Source organism: Eumetopias jubatus, unplaced genomic scaffold (genome assembly GCF_037043125.1).
Source record: "Eumetopias jubatus isolate StellerSeaLion01/CBP00866 unplaced genomic scaffold, mEumJub1_p1.0 scaffold_17, whole genome shotgun sequence".
In the NCBI taxonomy this organism is placed as follows: domain Eukaryota; kingdom Metazoa; phylum Chordata; class Mammalia; order Carnivora; family Otariidae; genus Eumetopias; species Eumetopias jubatus.
In genome coordinates this window covers 73,032,419-73,047,237 of record NW_028274823.1, presented here as the reverse complement: position 1 = coordinate 73,047,237, position 14,819 = coordinate 73,032,419, and positions in this window count along the sequence as shown.

Here is a 14,819-nt window from a genome sequence, read left to right as displayed (position 1 = left end):
CTAGCAGCTGCCAGCACTATGAAATCGAGGAAGCTGTTATATCATATGCCCTGATTGGAGATTTGGAAAATGTGATCACAATATTTATAAACGAAGAAGTTCAAAGCAAACACGGAAGCAGAAGAGGCACACTGAGGGTAGAGATAGGCAGCTACAAGGAATCATGTACAGTGACGTCAGCTTGCTCTGCACCTCCATCTGCAGGCTAGCCCGGAGGATGCTCACCAACGGCCAGCTCCAACTGACTCTCTAACGATGCCAGGACCCAGCTTGGGGTTACATACACCTCAGAGCAGGAAGGGAAATGCTGCACCTTCCTACTTGCACACCCAGAAAAATTCCCCGGGCTTCTCATATCATGTTCTGAATATGAGGGTAGAAAAGCTCATCAGATTTTTGTTTATAAATTGTTGAGGTGGTGCATTGATTTGCATGGTAGAGGTAAAATGTTAATGATATTCAAAATGGATGGCATGCAATGAATTTATAAATCACCTCATTTATATTTTATAGGCATTGAATTTGGGTCCTTTCTTTCCAGCCGTCGCTCCTTGAGCCAACAGATCTATAATGTAATAACAGTGGAGAATCCCAACATTGCTACTGTCATTTCCTTTTTTAGACACATTTATTGATTACATTCCGATGCATATTGCCTCCTTTAGACTATGGGTAACTCCGAAGCAGTAGGAGCATTTGGTCGGAACAGTGGCATTCCTCCCGCTGGATCAGCTGGGTTCTTGTACTAAAAATATAATTCTGGATACGGAATGTGACAGACTCAGAAAGAAAGCTGAATTAAGAGGACAGAGTCCCGGGTTTGAATCCTGGCTTTACCACTAATTTGCTCTGTGACTTTGGACAAAGTCACCTTAATTCCTCATTTGGCCAATGGGGGGATAGGACTGCATAGTCTCCAAGAACTGTCACGGCTCTAACACGTTACGTTCCTGTGATATGGAAGTTCTAATAATAGGGCACACAAAGAAATCAGGAGGCGCCAAATGTCTCTGATTTCCTTCAGTGGGATCAGGGAGAGCTGAGTGAGAGAGCCATCTAGCCACACTGGAAACATCCTGAGGACATGCTAAATCAGGAAGAGCCACGAATGGGGGAAACTAGAATTATTATCAAAGGGCTCCAAGGTTTTGATGAGAAAATTGGCAGAGAGCAACACATCAGCACCGATGATGCCAGGCAACCCTGGATGATGGGTGTGAGCACGTGATCTCGGGTTGAGGAACCACTCCAGGAGAACAGATCAGAACTGAGAACACAGGTGCTGGGTGTATCCTAGGGTCCCCACTCTCAGAAGACCCAGGTTGCTTAGCATGGCATGGATATCACTTCTTAATAGAATTGCAGGTGCTATACAGTAATATCTTCTTTTTTGAAACCCAAAATGACAAAAACAACTAGGGCTTCTGGGGACTATTTTCAGAGCAGCACTTGAGCATTGGTGTAGGGCCGAATCAACCTATTTATGTCAGCCAGTTCTCACTGATGAAGGGCACATGGTTAGCAATTAGTCTTTTGAGGGAAAGATGGACTATTCAATAAATGATGCTAAGATTTTGGAGAGACAAAGATAAACATGTAGGAAAAAAATTAGATTTCTTACTTCATCTCATATGCCAAAATAAATTCCAAGAGAATTAAATATTTAAGTGAAAAAACTGGCAAACTGGAAAAAAAGTTTTTTGAGTTATTTCTGGAGACAAAGTTTAATATCTTTATTATATAAAACCTGCTTATAAATAATACAGCAGGAATTCCCTAATGCAAAAAGAAATAAAGAACAGAAACAGGCAACTCATAAATGAAGACATAAAACTGACCAGTGAACAGATGAAAAAATGTCCAACCTCATAAAGAAATCAAAGTAAACGCAAATGGAAACATTTGAAATAGCACTTTAGTCCATCAAAGATTTTACTTTAGGGGCTCCTGGGTGGCCCAGTCCACTAAGCATCTGCCTTTAGCTCAGGTCATGATCGCGGGGTCCTGGAATCCAGCCCCGCATCGGCGGGGGGCGGGGGGGGGGGTCCCTGCTCAGCAGGGAGCCTGCTTCTCCCTCTCCCACTCCCACTGCTTATGCTCTCTCTCTCACTATCTCTGTCTCTCTCTCAAATAAATAAATAAAATCTTTTTTAAAAATGGTTTTACTTTAAATAGTACTTAAATAGTACTTAATATTGGTAAAGATTTGAGGGAAGCATGAACCCATTCTATATGCATGGCTCGCTAGTAGTCACGGTCCCTGGGTTGCATTCACGTGGAATATACTGGTACCCTGGGATGGAGACTGGCCAACTGTTTACCAAACCCATCTTTCTTCCTTCTGGGCTTATAGCTAGACTACACTTCTCAGCCTTCCTTAAAGAGAGGTGTGGCCATGCAACTAAATTTTGGCCAAAGGGGTGAGGCCCATATTCTAGGCCTGCCCGTAGATGCCAGACGTGTGACCCTATCATCTCTCTTTCCTTTCTCTGCTGACCAGAAGCAGAGGACCCAACAGAGAACCCCAAGACTCTAGGAAGCCATGAGATAAAAAAAAAAAAGCCTGAGTAGAACAAGTTCCCTCTCACTACCCTTGTGCCATTTTGTTCTTCATGGACAAGGAATAGAATTCTGTATTAAACCACTGAGGATGGAGGTGTATTATTCTATCAGCTAGTGAGCATTACTGTCAGGGATTTTTTTTTTTTTAATGGTGCCTCAGAGTCAGGTGCTTTTAAAAACTTAAAAATGTGACAGTAATTTAGTGGCCAAGTGACAAGTGGAGAAGATCAATGTGGAGGCCAGAAGGTTCACAAGCCGTGGTGAGTCATGGCAAATATTTGGTAAATCTGCAGCCTGGAATGTCTTGGAAGGGAGACCTCAGGCCTCCTGAGCCCTCAGCTCCAGAAAAAATGATGGCAGGAGTTAGACTGACCGCCTAGATCTGTGACCACCTGGACCTAAGTATATAAATACCTTTTATAAGGTATTACAAGAAAGAGATGACCTCCAGCAAGAATCACCTGGTTTTCCAGCAGAGAGAGAAGGCATGAGAAAAGTCTACAAATAAAAAGTCTACAAATAAAAATTTAAAGGTAGAAAAGTTGGTGCTTCTGCACCCCCAATAATAAGAGATAAGACTGGAAAAGTCTAGTCAACCTTCCCAGATAAACAAAGAGAATTAAACAAAGAGATTTGGATGGTGGCAATGATCCAGTCACCCAAGGCGGATTTCGAAGATTACATCCAGGTAATTGTGAACTTGAGAGAGGAGGGGCCAGAGAGATAAGGCAGGCTGGAGGGCTTTGCCTAGGAAAGGCCCTCAGTGAAGCTGCTGGTCCGTGGAACTGCATGGAAAAAGATAGGAGGAAGCTATTAAAGATGTGAGGGAACTCTCTTACCATGGAAATTAGAAGTCCAGACCATAAAGGTCTTTCATGTGAGACTAAAACAACACTTGGGTCCTCAAATTTGATGGAGCAGGAAGTACGCTGAGATGGCTGGGCAGTCTATTATACTAATCCTGTCTTTTTTTCTGTGTTTGGATGCTGACCCTGGAAGGATGGCCCTGCCCAGGGCTAGCTAATTCCCAGAGATAGTAAACAACTCAGGAGGTTGCCTTTCAAATGCAAACTAACCAGTCCAGAACCCACATCTCCAGCCACCTCCTCTGTTACATTTTAACTCTCTAGGAACCGTGCCCCTGCCTGATGACCCAGGGCCAGGTACCAGACAACTGGAAACAGCCCCACACCCAGAGTCGGCTGAAAGTATTCAAGCTAGCCCATCCTAAACCTGCTCGCTGTGCCCACCCCTCCCCCACCATTTCTTGTGGAAACCACAGTAAAGGCTCTTGGCCACATTTCCACTGGCTCCCTCTGCCTCCTGACTGACCCTGGTGCTTCCCTGTCTTCCCCCTGATGGCATGCCCCCCTCTCCCAGGATCTGTGAGTAACAAACTATCTTTTCTATGGCAGTGGTCCCCTGATCCGTTGACCTTACTATACCTCAAATTTTCTATCAATACAGTGTATTTTAAAACAACAACTAAGGCCAACGTATTAATACCCATTTTAGACGTTGCCATGGAGAAAGATGCACACACGCGTTCCTCCCAGTGAACAGAATCAGATGCAACTGAGGAACCTCCCTTGTCCCCACGGTAGGGTGCCTTTATAATGCTTGCCTGGCAGGATTTCAAAATTGCTCTTAGCAGGTGGCGGCCCTGTGTTTCCTATTCTGCCCTCCTTTGAATGGGAGTTTTACTGTGTTATCCCGTCCCTGGTCCACAATTATGTATTGGATGTGAGGAGGGGAAGGCAACTTGTCTTTTGAATTCTCAGGTTCCTGGATCATGAGGAGCTGTACAGGTCCTGCATAAAAAGGACAGCTCATGCCCCGGAGATCCTCGACTCCAGTGACTGGCTAGGTCTTTGAGTTGTTTCCCATGGAAAGATTAAGTTTGTTCCATGTAGAAACGAAAAAGGAAAGAGAAAATAAATAATTGGTCATCCAAAGGGCAGACCATGGCCTAGACTACCAAGTTCTTTTTAAGATTCTTCCCCTGTTTCCTGGGCTCACCACTAATCTTTATTTGTGTTTCCACTGGCAGTGGATATGACCACATGTTTGAGCTCAAGCAAGGTGATGGCGTTGAAAGATGCATACGACTTCCAGCCCTGGCCTGGACTCCAACTGTCTTTCCCTCAGCAGCAGGTACATGTGAAGGATCTAAGACAGGAGTCTAAGGCCCTGGAGACACCACCAGAGGAGAGAAGGAGCCTTGGTCACTTTGTGATTGAGGCAGACCCTCTCTGCCACCAGCTGGCCTTTACGTGCATGAAAACACTGTTCCCCCCAAAGTTGTGTCACACGACAGTCCTGGGGAGTACAATCTGGAAATATACCACAAACCTTATCACGTGATAAATCATTTGATCCATTGCAGAGTGGCTAAGATCACAGGCTCCAAAGACAGGTGTCCCACCACATACTAGCTGTGTAACCTTGAGCAAGTTACTCAACCACTCTGGTCTCTGTTTCCTCACTCATAAGATAGGTAGTCTGACAGTATCTATTTCAAAGGGTTGTGGGGAAGATTCAGTGAATTAATATTTATAAGGCTTTTAGAACAGAGTTAAGCTTCAAGGTACTGTACAAGTTAACTTTTATTTGAATTCACAATTCCACTTTTAGTATCATCCTAAGATCATAGTCTTAAATTTTATTTACTTATTCAACAAATGTTTAGGGAGCTCTGACCATCTGACAGACATTCTGATAGGCACTAAATAAACAGTGGTGAAAAACTGATGTGACCAAAGATTTGTAAACAAGAATTTTGCTATCATATTATTCGTGCTAAGAAAAAAACAAGAACAACTTGGATGTCCCTAAACAAGAGATTATAAAGAAATTATGCTATATTCATGAAGGGGAATAAGATGTGGACACTAAATGGATCAAACAGAAAAGCTTCAAAATGTGTAGAAATATGGAAGATATTCACAATGTAAGTGCCTGCCTCAGGGCCTTTGTATGTGCTCTTCTTTCTGCTTGGAAAACTTGAAACATAGAAATTGCTCCATAAATAATTGCTGGGTGAATTAATTCACTGGAAAAGACAAATTATAAAATAATACATACCATATAACTCTACTTTCTAAATATATGCGTAGTAAAGAGACTTTAAAGTTCACCAAAATATTACAATGACTACGGTTGGTTGATAAGATTGTGGGTGATTCTGACTCTCTGTATTTTTAGAATGTTCTATAACAACCGTTTTTTTTATTATTAAAAAGGCAATTTGTTTTTAAATGAGAGTCTGCATATGAAGGATCAAATACAGCTCACTCTCTAAGGAAAATAGTAATACAGACCTCAGAACAATAATATGAGCTAATTTTATCAAATGCTGACCATGAGCCGGCCAGAGTTCTAAATGCTTCATGTGCATCACTCCATTTAAACGTCACTGGGATCTAAGGTGGTGGCTGTGACCACCATCCAGCAGGGTCTGACAGCAACCACCCTACGATTCCAATGCTGGGGTAACTTATTCTCCCCAGAATGGGACTGATTTGATCTCAGTCAATGGCCCAGCAATTTTTTGACTTTCTTTTTTTATTGTGGCAAAATACATATACAATCTACTGTTTTAGCCATTTTTAAGGATACAGTTCAGTGGCATTAAGCGCATTCACATTGTCCTGTAATCATCATCCCCATCCAGCTCCAGAACGTTTCATCTCCCCAGACTTTAACTCTGTCCCCATTAAACCCTAGCTGCCTGTTTCTCCTTGACCTCAAGCCCCCGGCAACCACCATTCTACTCCCTGTCTCCATGAATTTGACTATTCTAGGCACCTCTTGTAAGTGGAATCACACAGTATTTGTCCTATTGGGACTGCCATGTTTCACTTTGCATCTCTGCAAAGTTCATCCACGTTGTAGCAGGTGTCAGAATTCCCTTCCTTTTTAAGGCTGAATATTCTGTGTACATATGGCGTTATGTGTCGTCACTCATCTGTTGATGGGCACTTGGGTCCGCTTCTACCTTATGGCTACTGTGAATAATGCTGCTGTGAACATGGATGTGGGAACATGTATTCAAGTCCCTGCTCTCAATTCTTCTGAGTCTATGGCCAGAAGTGGGATTGCGGGGTCATATAGTAATGCTATTGTAACTGCTTTCCACAGTGGCTACATCAAACCCCAGGACTCAGAGGAAGCCAATCTGGTGCCACTTTTCTTAGTGCTTCCCGTTTCTTTCTTTCCTTCTTTCTTTAAAGATTTTATTTATTTATTTGTCGGGTGGTGGAGCACAAGCAGGGGGAGCAGCAGAGGGAGAAGCAGGCTCCCCGCAGAGCAAGGAGCCCGATTTGGGGCTCCATCCCAGGGACCTGGGATCATGCCCTGAGCAGAAGGCAGACGCTTAACCGACTGAGCCACCCAGGAGTTCCCCCGCTTCTCCTTTCTGCCTTGTTCTCTCAGCACTCCTTGTCTTAGCCCCCACTGCTTTTCCTTCGCCCCGGGAGAGGGCCACAGGGGAGAAGAAGGGTGTGAAAGCAGTTGCAGGAGCTCCACGCCAGTTTGCAGGTAGGACACGCTTTTGCGATTCCTTTCTTCCTGAATAAGGGGGCTGAGAGCCTGTGGGTCCCTGAGTCGGATGAAAATGGCAGTCAGGTTGGGATTCTAGCCCTGACTCCACAGATTACTAATAGCATCCCTAAGAAAAGTCAGAAGCTCCGTTTTCTTCTCTATAAAGTGCCTTTTCCATCTGGCTCTCAGAGCTAGGCTCCAGTTGATTACTCTAGACTTACGAATGCTTAGACAAGAATACAATGCTATACAAACTGTTTCCATTTTGGTGGCACACTATCCTGAGCAAGGAATTTCATCTCACTGCTGGGATAATGCTCTAGACCACAGATGGCACCCATTAGGTGACAACTGGGTAGGAACACACCCAGCACTCCTTCCCTCCTACCAGCTTTGGGGAGAGGGGACCCAGGGTGCCACAAACACGTTCTCTCCCTCCCGCAGGAGGGCTGCCTTTCTCTGTTGCCCATCATCAGATTTTTTATGCTTAAAAGATTATACCTCCGAGGTGATACTTGCAAAGTAGCGGAATCAGAAAAACAACAGCAACACCCAAAACAGCAACAACAAAGGAACTGGGAACTGAAAGGAAAATTGTTTTTTTTTTTTTGCATCCAATGCCAAGCAATTTTCTTTCACGTTCCATGTATCTCTTCTCCTCTCCTCACTTCTGGGAAGAAATGAGGTTACCCGCCACCACCAGGGACTGACCATCCCAGTCCTGGGAGGGGCCCAGCAGCCTCTCTCCGTGGTCAGGGGATTGATGGATTTGGGTGAGGTGAGGGGCGGGGCATCCCAAATGACCCCCAAAGATGGACCCGGGAGATTTCCCACAGACTGCCCCAACCCCAGCCATGAAGGCAGAGGGCTTGGTTTATGATTTCTCTTACAGGTGTTTATTTTTCAGATTTACTCAAATTGATCTTCACGATGTGCAAGCTGCCTGAACTGTGAGCACCTCCAATGCTGGACAGAAACCAGACAACCCGCCTAATCCATCACCTCGGATCTACCCTAAACGGAGACAAATCGCGCAGTAGCTGCCGACCCCGTCCCACAACCCTTCCGTGGGCAGCGACGTTGTTATAATTTGATGCCTTTGCAATACATTACATGCCCACTCTTCCCCCACCCCAGGCAGCCTTCTTTCTGCTCCAGGAACAGAGAGAGAAAGAGAGAGAGAGAGGTCTGCGGTAGATGGAAACTGATGACCTGTAAACCTGGCGCTTCTGTTTACCTGCCTTTAAAACTTCATCGCTGAAAATGTTTGCTGACTCCCGATTTTTGTAGATGATGATGTCCTAATGCCTGAACCTGGCCTTGAGGCATTGTTCCATTTTTGTCTTAGCTTACATTTTTAGCAGCCCCCAGTCTACCCACCACCACCAAGCAGTTTCCTGTTTGACTCCATGATGAGATTCTCCAGTGGAGGGTACTCTTGTCTTACTCATCTTTCTGTTATGTGATCACCTGCCCAACAGACAATGGTTGGGAGAGAAGTAAGCCCCCCCCCCACTCCCGGCCATGATCTCAAACTGGGTGCACTGTGGTTTGGGGGAGGGTCTGGAAATAGATACGCTTGTACTAGTGAGCAGGCATTCAGGAGTCTGGGGAACCCTCTCCACCTGCAAGAATGATCTCTCAGCCAAGGATACTTTCACATTCGCCAAGAAGAGAGGGTCTGGCTTACACCTGTTAATGCTTTCTCCCCACAAGTCCAGAAGCCTTTGCCAATCTTATTAAACTCAACCTTCAGCTTCATGGTAAGGAAGGCTCCTGTGTTGCAGGTGGTCTTTGCTGCAGGCACAGATGAGACAGTGCATTGAAATCCCCCTTTCATTTTCTCTACCCCTCTCTGAGTTCAAGAAAATGAACATTAATGTCATTGCTATTTATGTTTTCCAATGCTAATGCCACAGTGTGTCATACACGGTGTAAAACAAATGCATTTACCTGCGATAATGCATTCGTTTCATTTTGATGCTAAATGCAAAATGAATAATGTGATAAACATGATGCTGAATGATTAAAATGAATCCGTAATTTCTGCAATTGTTCGAGAAGGAAATTACAGGAAATATTAACACTTTATATAATGATTACTTCACTTGGGGTAAGCAAAAAGCCACTCTTTCCTCCTGGGATATCATTTGTTCCAATTCAACATAATAAATCTAATTGAAGACCCTGTTGCCATTAAACAACAACAACAACATTCTTTTACCCAGTTTTAGCACGCGGACAGTGTTTTTAGCTTTCATGTAGATCCGTGGAGTTTCAGAACTAGCAATAACATTGAAGTCATGTGGTCAATAGTGATTACAGACAAAGAGGCGGAGGCCCCATCCATTGACTTGTCCACGGCCCTACAGGTAAATAGTGGCAAAGTAGCATTATGGCACATTTTGGAGGAAAATATGGAGAGAATAGATTTCCTTCACTGGTGCGTATGTCACAAAAGGTCTTGGCAATCATAAAAGAAAATGTTTTCTCTGGGTGAATTAATCTCTGGGCAAATGAATGTCTTCAATGTGTTGACACAGAGCGCTTCTCTTTTACCTGCCTCTCTCAGCCTGATTTCTCCGTACACAGTTATCAGATCTCTCTTGGACACCCTCAAAGCATTGAGGACTAAGTGTGAGGTTGCAGATTCGTTGGGAGGATTCCCACCTTCCTTCACGTTATGTGCCATAGAAACTGCTTTCTACAACACAGGGGCATGCTGACAAGGCTGCTTCTGGCTGGGGATGGCTGCTTCTGGAGGTCCAGCTGCCCCAAGGTCTCCCTGACAGCCCCAAGGGCTCAGAGGATCAATACTTCCCAACACCCTACCTCTTCCTGAAACACCATTTGGAGAGCTTGGTACAGGCAAGGAACGTGCCCGAACAACAGATGCCCTATTCTGCGGGGTCATCCCAAGACCCAGGTCCATGTGGCATATGTCGTAGGAACTCACTTCCTGTCCCCTCTGTGTTCACATTTAGTGATCAGAAATTGAATTAAAGCTCAGGCGTAATCTTTACTTAACCAGAGCCGAGCAGCTGAACACCCTGTGAGATCACGTACAGAATACTATTCTGAGGCTGAGTAGATTTAAATATTTCATTATTCACAGTGACCTTGGGCATGTCTCAATGAGAGCCAGGTGAGGGCACCAAAAAAAAAAAAAAAAAAATTAACCCTGAAGGGAAAGAGTTGGATGAGGACCTGCCACAGAAATGTTTATTTTATTCCTTTCTTGGTTCCTTTTGGTAAGATACATCTTTAAGCATTTTCATAGCCAAAAGAGACAGTATTTGCTACAACATGATGCACGTACCCTAAGAGGCACTCTACAAAGGCAACTTCCCTGCCTTCTTTTCTGTCTGCCTCTTTATATAGTTTTTGGGGGGTTTTGTTTGTTTGTTTGTTTTTGTTTTTTGTTTTTTGTTTTTTACTTTTTGAGGTTTTTTTCCCAGAAAAATTCATCTTTTGTCTTCAATGATATAAGGAAGGAGGTCACAGTAAAACAGGTCAGTCAGATCAGTCAAGTAGGAAAAATAGTATATAAGAAATTCTAGAATTTATTGAGGGTTTGCTATATGCCAGCCACTGTTGTAGGTACTGTGCACGTTAGAGGTTGGAAGACAAATTCCATATTTGCCAAACTTCCTTGCAGGCAGGGTGCTGTGTGTCACCTGGATTCTAATTAGCACATGCATCAGGTAAGTCTGGGAGGTGGCCATGAGTGAGCAGGGGAAGTACATTGTCTGCTGGAGCAAACTGACCCTCTGAGGCTGACATGATAGAATTTCTGGCTTGCGGGATGCATTGTCAAGTTAGCTGAATGGTAGAAGCTGGTGGTAGTTGCTTTCTGCTAGCTCAGTCCCATGCCACATTGGGCATTTTCCCTGGTCAAGTGTGGTTCTGTGGCACTCCCAGAAATACTCTGAGCTAATAAATAACTTTAATTTCCCATTTGGTTATGGTAGCTAACATGCACGCTGTTTTTGTTTTGTTCTGTTAAAAACCCTAATTATTACTGCACTTAGTAGCAGAAATGGTGGTAGGAATAGAGCATTGAGAAAATGGGGATCTAGGATTGATTATGGAAGGGTCTTGTTGATGTTAGAAGGTGGAACAGTGATAGTCCGTGGGATACAGTGGTGGAACATTTTCCTACATTATTGTCCATGTTCATCTGAAATAAAGAGCCACTGAAGGCAAGCCTCCTGCTGTAGACCAATAAGAATGACATAAAGAATATGAGAATGTGGGATAGACTGGCTACTTCTAACTGCTTGAGATTTTAATGAAAGAAAACAACAAGCTCAAGTTTTGAATTCTCAGTGCAAGGCATAGTGTGGTAGGATGCCTCTAGAATGGGCTCACTGACCCCCCATCTCCTAATATTCATACCTTGTGTGGTTCGCTCCCCTTGAGTGTGGGCTGGCTTTATTGACTCATTTCTAATGAATGGAATATGGCAAAAATGATCGGATGGCACTTCTGTGGCTTCCATTTTGGATCCACTCTCTTGCTGTCTTAGATGGTTCACCTGGAGGCAGCCAGGTGATGTGTTGTGAGGCAACCCTGTGGCGAGGCCCATGGGTTTAGAGACCAAGGCCTGTCAACCACCACAGGAGTAAGCTTGGATGCAGACTCTTCCCCCGCCCCAAGCGAGTCTTTGGATGAAAGCAGAGCCGCAGACCACAGCGTGACTGAAACACCATGAAAAACCTCGAGCCAGAGGCACTTAGCTCAGCTACTTGGATTCATGACCCACAGAAAATCCACGAGGTAATAAATGTTTGTTGCTCTGCACCACCAAGTTTTGGGTCATTTGTCACACAGCAATAGATAACTAATATAGATTTCTTTGAAGACCAAGTCGTTTCATTGATGGTCCTGAAAGAATCCCTTACCTGTGTTACCCACTGGGAAGAAACAGCCAAAAACTGAATTGTGCATCTGACTGTGCAAGATAATGGATTATAAAGGTCCTCCCCTGAGGAGGATCCTTAAAAAATCAGGTGAACAAGAGGAATGTCATTTGGTCTCTTTGCTCAGCCATGTTAGCCCTTGCTCAGTGGGTTCCTGAATAAAGTAGCCATAGACACAGGGACGGGGGCTCCAGTGGGCTTTAAAACTGAACTTCACTTTAAGGCTTCTCCAGCTACTTCCCAGCAGAAACCAAATTAAATTGAGTACAAACACCATGCCCCCATGGGACCTAACAGGTTTTTATTTTTTACCCCTTTTATCTTTGAGGAGAAAGGGATTGATTAGTTCTAGATTTATATGTATTTTAGACATGTATTCTAGATTTAAATTTGCCTGCCATGCTTCTGCAAGAAACACAATCCCTGCAGTTATTACTGATATATAATAATAGTGTCTTACATGATATTACTCCTGCTAAGGACCTGACTTTACAGTGAGCAAATTAAGGCAGTGAGCTGATATGGATGGCATTTTCAAATGTAGGTTTTATTATTATCCGGGTAGGGCGAGTCCAGCAATTGTCGGGAGACAATCCCTAGCAAAAAGATACCTTGTTTCCTACAGCCCCCAAGAAGACAGGTCATGCCACACCATGGGGTCCGGGTGAGGGTGGGGAGATCACATGGGAAAGCACCAGGGTCAGCTAGGAGACAGATGGAGCAAGGCAAAAATCATGGGTGAGGGTCTTTCTTGTGGTTTCTACAAAAAGGAACAGGTGAGGCAGGGTGAGCAGGCTCATTCACGATTGGCTAGTGTGAATAATTTCAGCAAGCTCTGAGGTATAGGGGTTGTCCCTAGTTGTCTGATACCTGGCTCTGGGATGAACAGGGCAGGGGAAAAATGGCCTGTAATTTAACAGCCAGATAGGGGAGTTGGGTTCAAGACAGGTTGGTTTGCATAATGAAAGGTACATCACAGGCTAGTCATTTACTATCTACAGGAACTGGCTAATCTGGAAGGGGCAGTCTCTTCAGGGTCAGTAAGGCCTCAAATGTCAACCTATGAGAATACCAAAAATAAAAGGCATAACTGGTACGGGTAGGAATCTCTGCTCCAGCATGCATCCTTTTCCCTAGACAGCCTTAGAGAACATAAAAATTAATGTATTAAAGACATTAAAGTAAATACAAAGTTAATTACAATACCTGGAAGACCTCACAAGAAGTTGAAGTGCTGTCCTACAGGATATAGTATGTGCTTTTTATTGCTATATTTTCACAGCCAGAATGCAAGAATCCAAAAACCAAGGGGGTAGAAGTGAGGGTGGCTTCTTGTGCTATTACAGCTAATGACCCACTTGCAAAATGTCCGTTTCTTATCCCCAGGACTTTAGGCACTCCCAGATTAATGTAAAGAGAAGGGATTCATTGTCTGGGGTCATAACATTCGTTCTGTTGATCTGGAAGTTAAGACTGCCACTGAGTTTTTTGACCTTCCTCATGCCATGCTATGAAAAGCAATAAATGGTAGGATATTGGATCCTGACGGTCAAAGGAAAATGAGGTTGCTGCTGAGGACATGGGTCGGTATGAGTGGAACCAGGCAGTCCCTAGGAAGTCTCCCAACAGTGCCCCGTTGGGTTGTAAAATGTAACAGAAGGCTATAGTAACTTACACCACCAAAAAAACCAAAGGGCAAGACCACTCAGGAAGCAAAGTTTGGGTCACTACGTAAAACCCTCAGCCAATCGAGGTAATAGGTGAGGGCAAAGAGAAAATGGAATGAATAGTAGAAGAAGTTGTAAATTCCAACTAGAGGCTTGTGACCAGTTGCAGAAATGAGGACTATAAAAACTACCCACATTTTCTTTCCTGCTTCTTCCTCCCATTTCTATTGCCATTTCCTAATGGTATGCCAATAGTGAATCAGTTGTCAATTTTGCCCATACGTACAATGTGGCAACATTAGAAAACTGATGGACATCATCCAGGTATGATGCAATGACTGTGAAAACATTGGGCCCCCTTTTGGAGGGAAAAGTTGGGAGATTTTTTCATTCCTATTAGGGATGGTTAAGTAGGTGCATATTAGTCTACAATCTTAAGCATGAGAAAAAGAGTATGGGTATTAATATTAAGAACCCAAAAGTATGGATTGTGGCAGATACTACTCACTTGGCACGCATTATGATCCCCTTCTAATTTCTCTACATAGACTCTGAAGACAGGAAAGTTTATAAAGCACATTTTCCAGACTCCCTCGTAGCTAAAATTTCTGTGACCTGGGCTTCTTAGATTTGTAGATGGAATTGAGTAATCTAACATGGTGACCATGCATGAAGGAATTGGATCACCTGACATGCATGGTGACAGTTATAATAGAGTTTTGGGTATTCAATCCCTTGTATACTAGTGGCATTATTGTATGTGATATGATTGGAATATTCTCTAGTTAATCTGTTTTGCATTGTGTAACTTCTAAGCCTGGCTCCCTGGATGGCTCTCTGAGAAATTCTTTAGAAAACTTAATATCTTTTAATAGACCATATTTGATGCTACAACTAGTTAGAATGGATACTTTTCTTTTTTTAAAAAAATATTTTACTTATTTGACAGAGAGAGAGACAGAGCACAAGCAGGGAGGAATGACAGGCAGAGGGAGAAGCAGGCTCCCTGCTGGGCAGAGAGCACAATGTGGGACTTGATCCCAGGACCCTGGGATCATGACCTGAGCTGAAGGCAGACGCTTAACTGACTGAGCCGCCCAGGCGTCCCAGAATGGATAATTTTCTA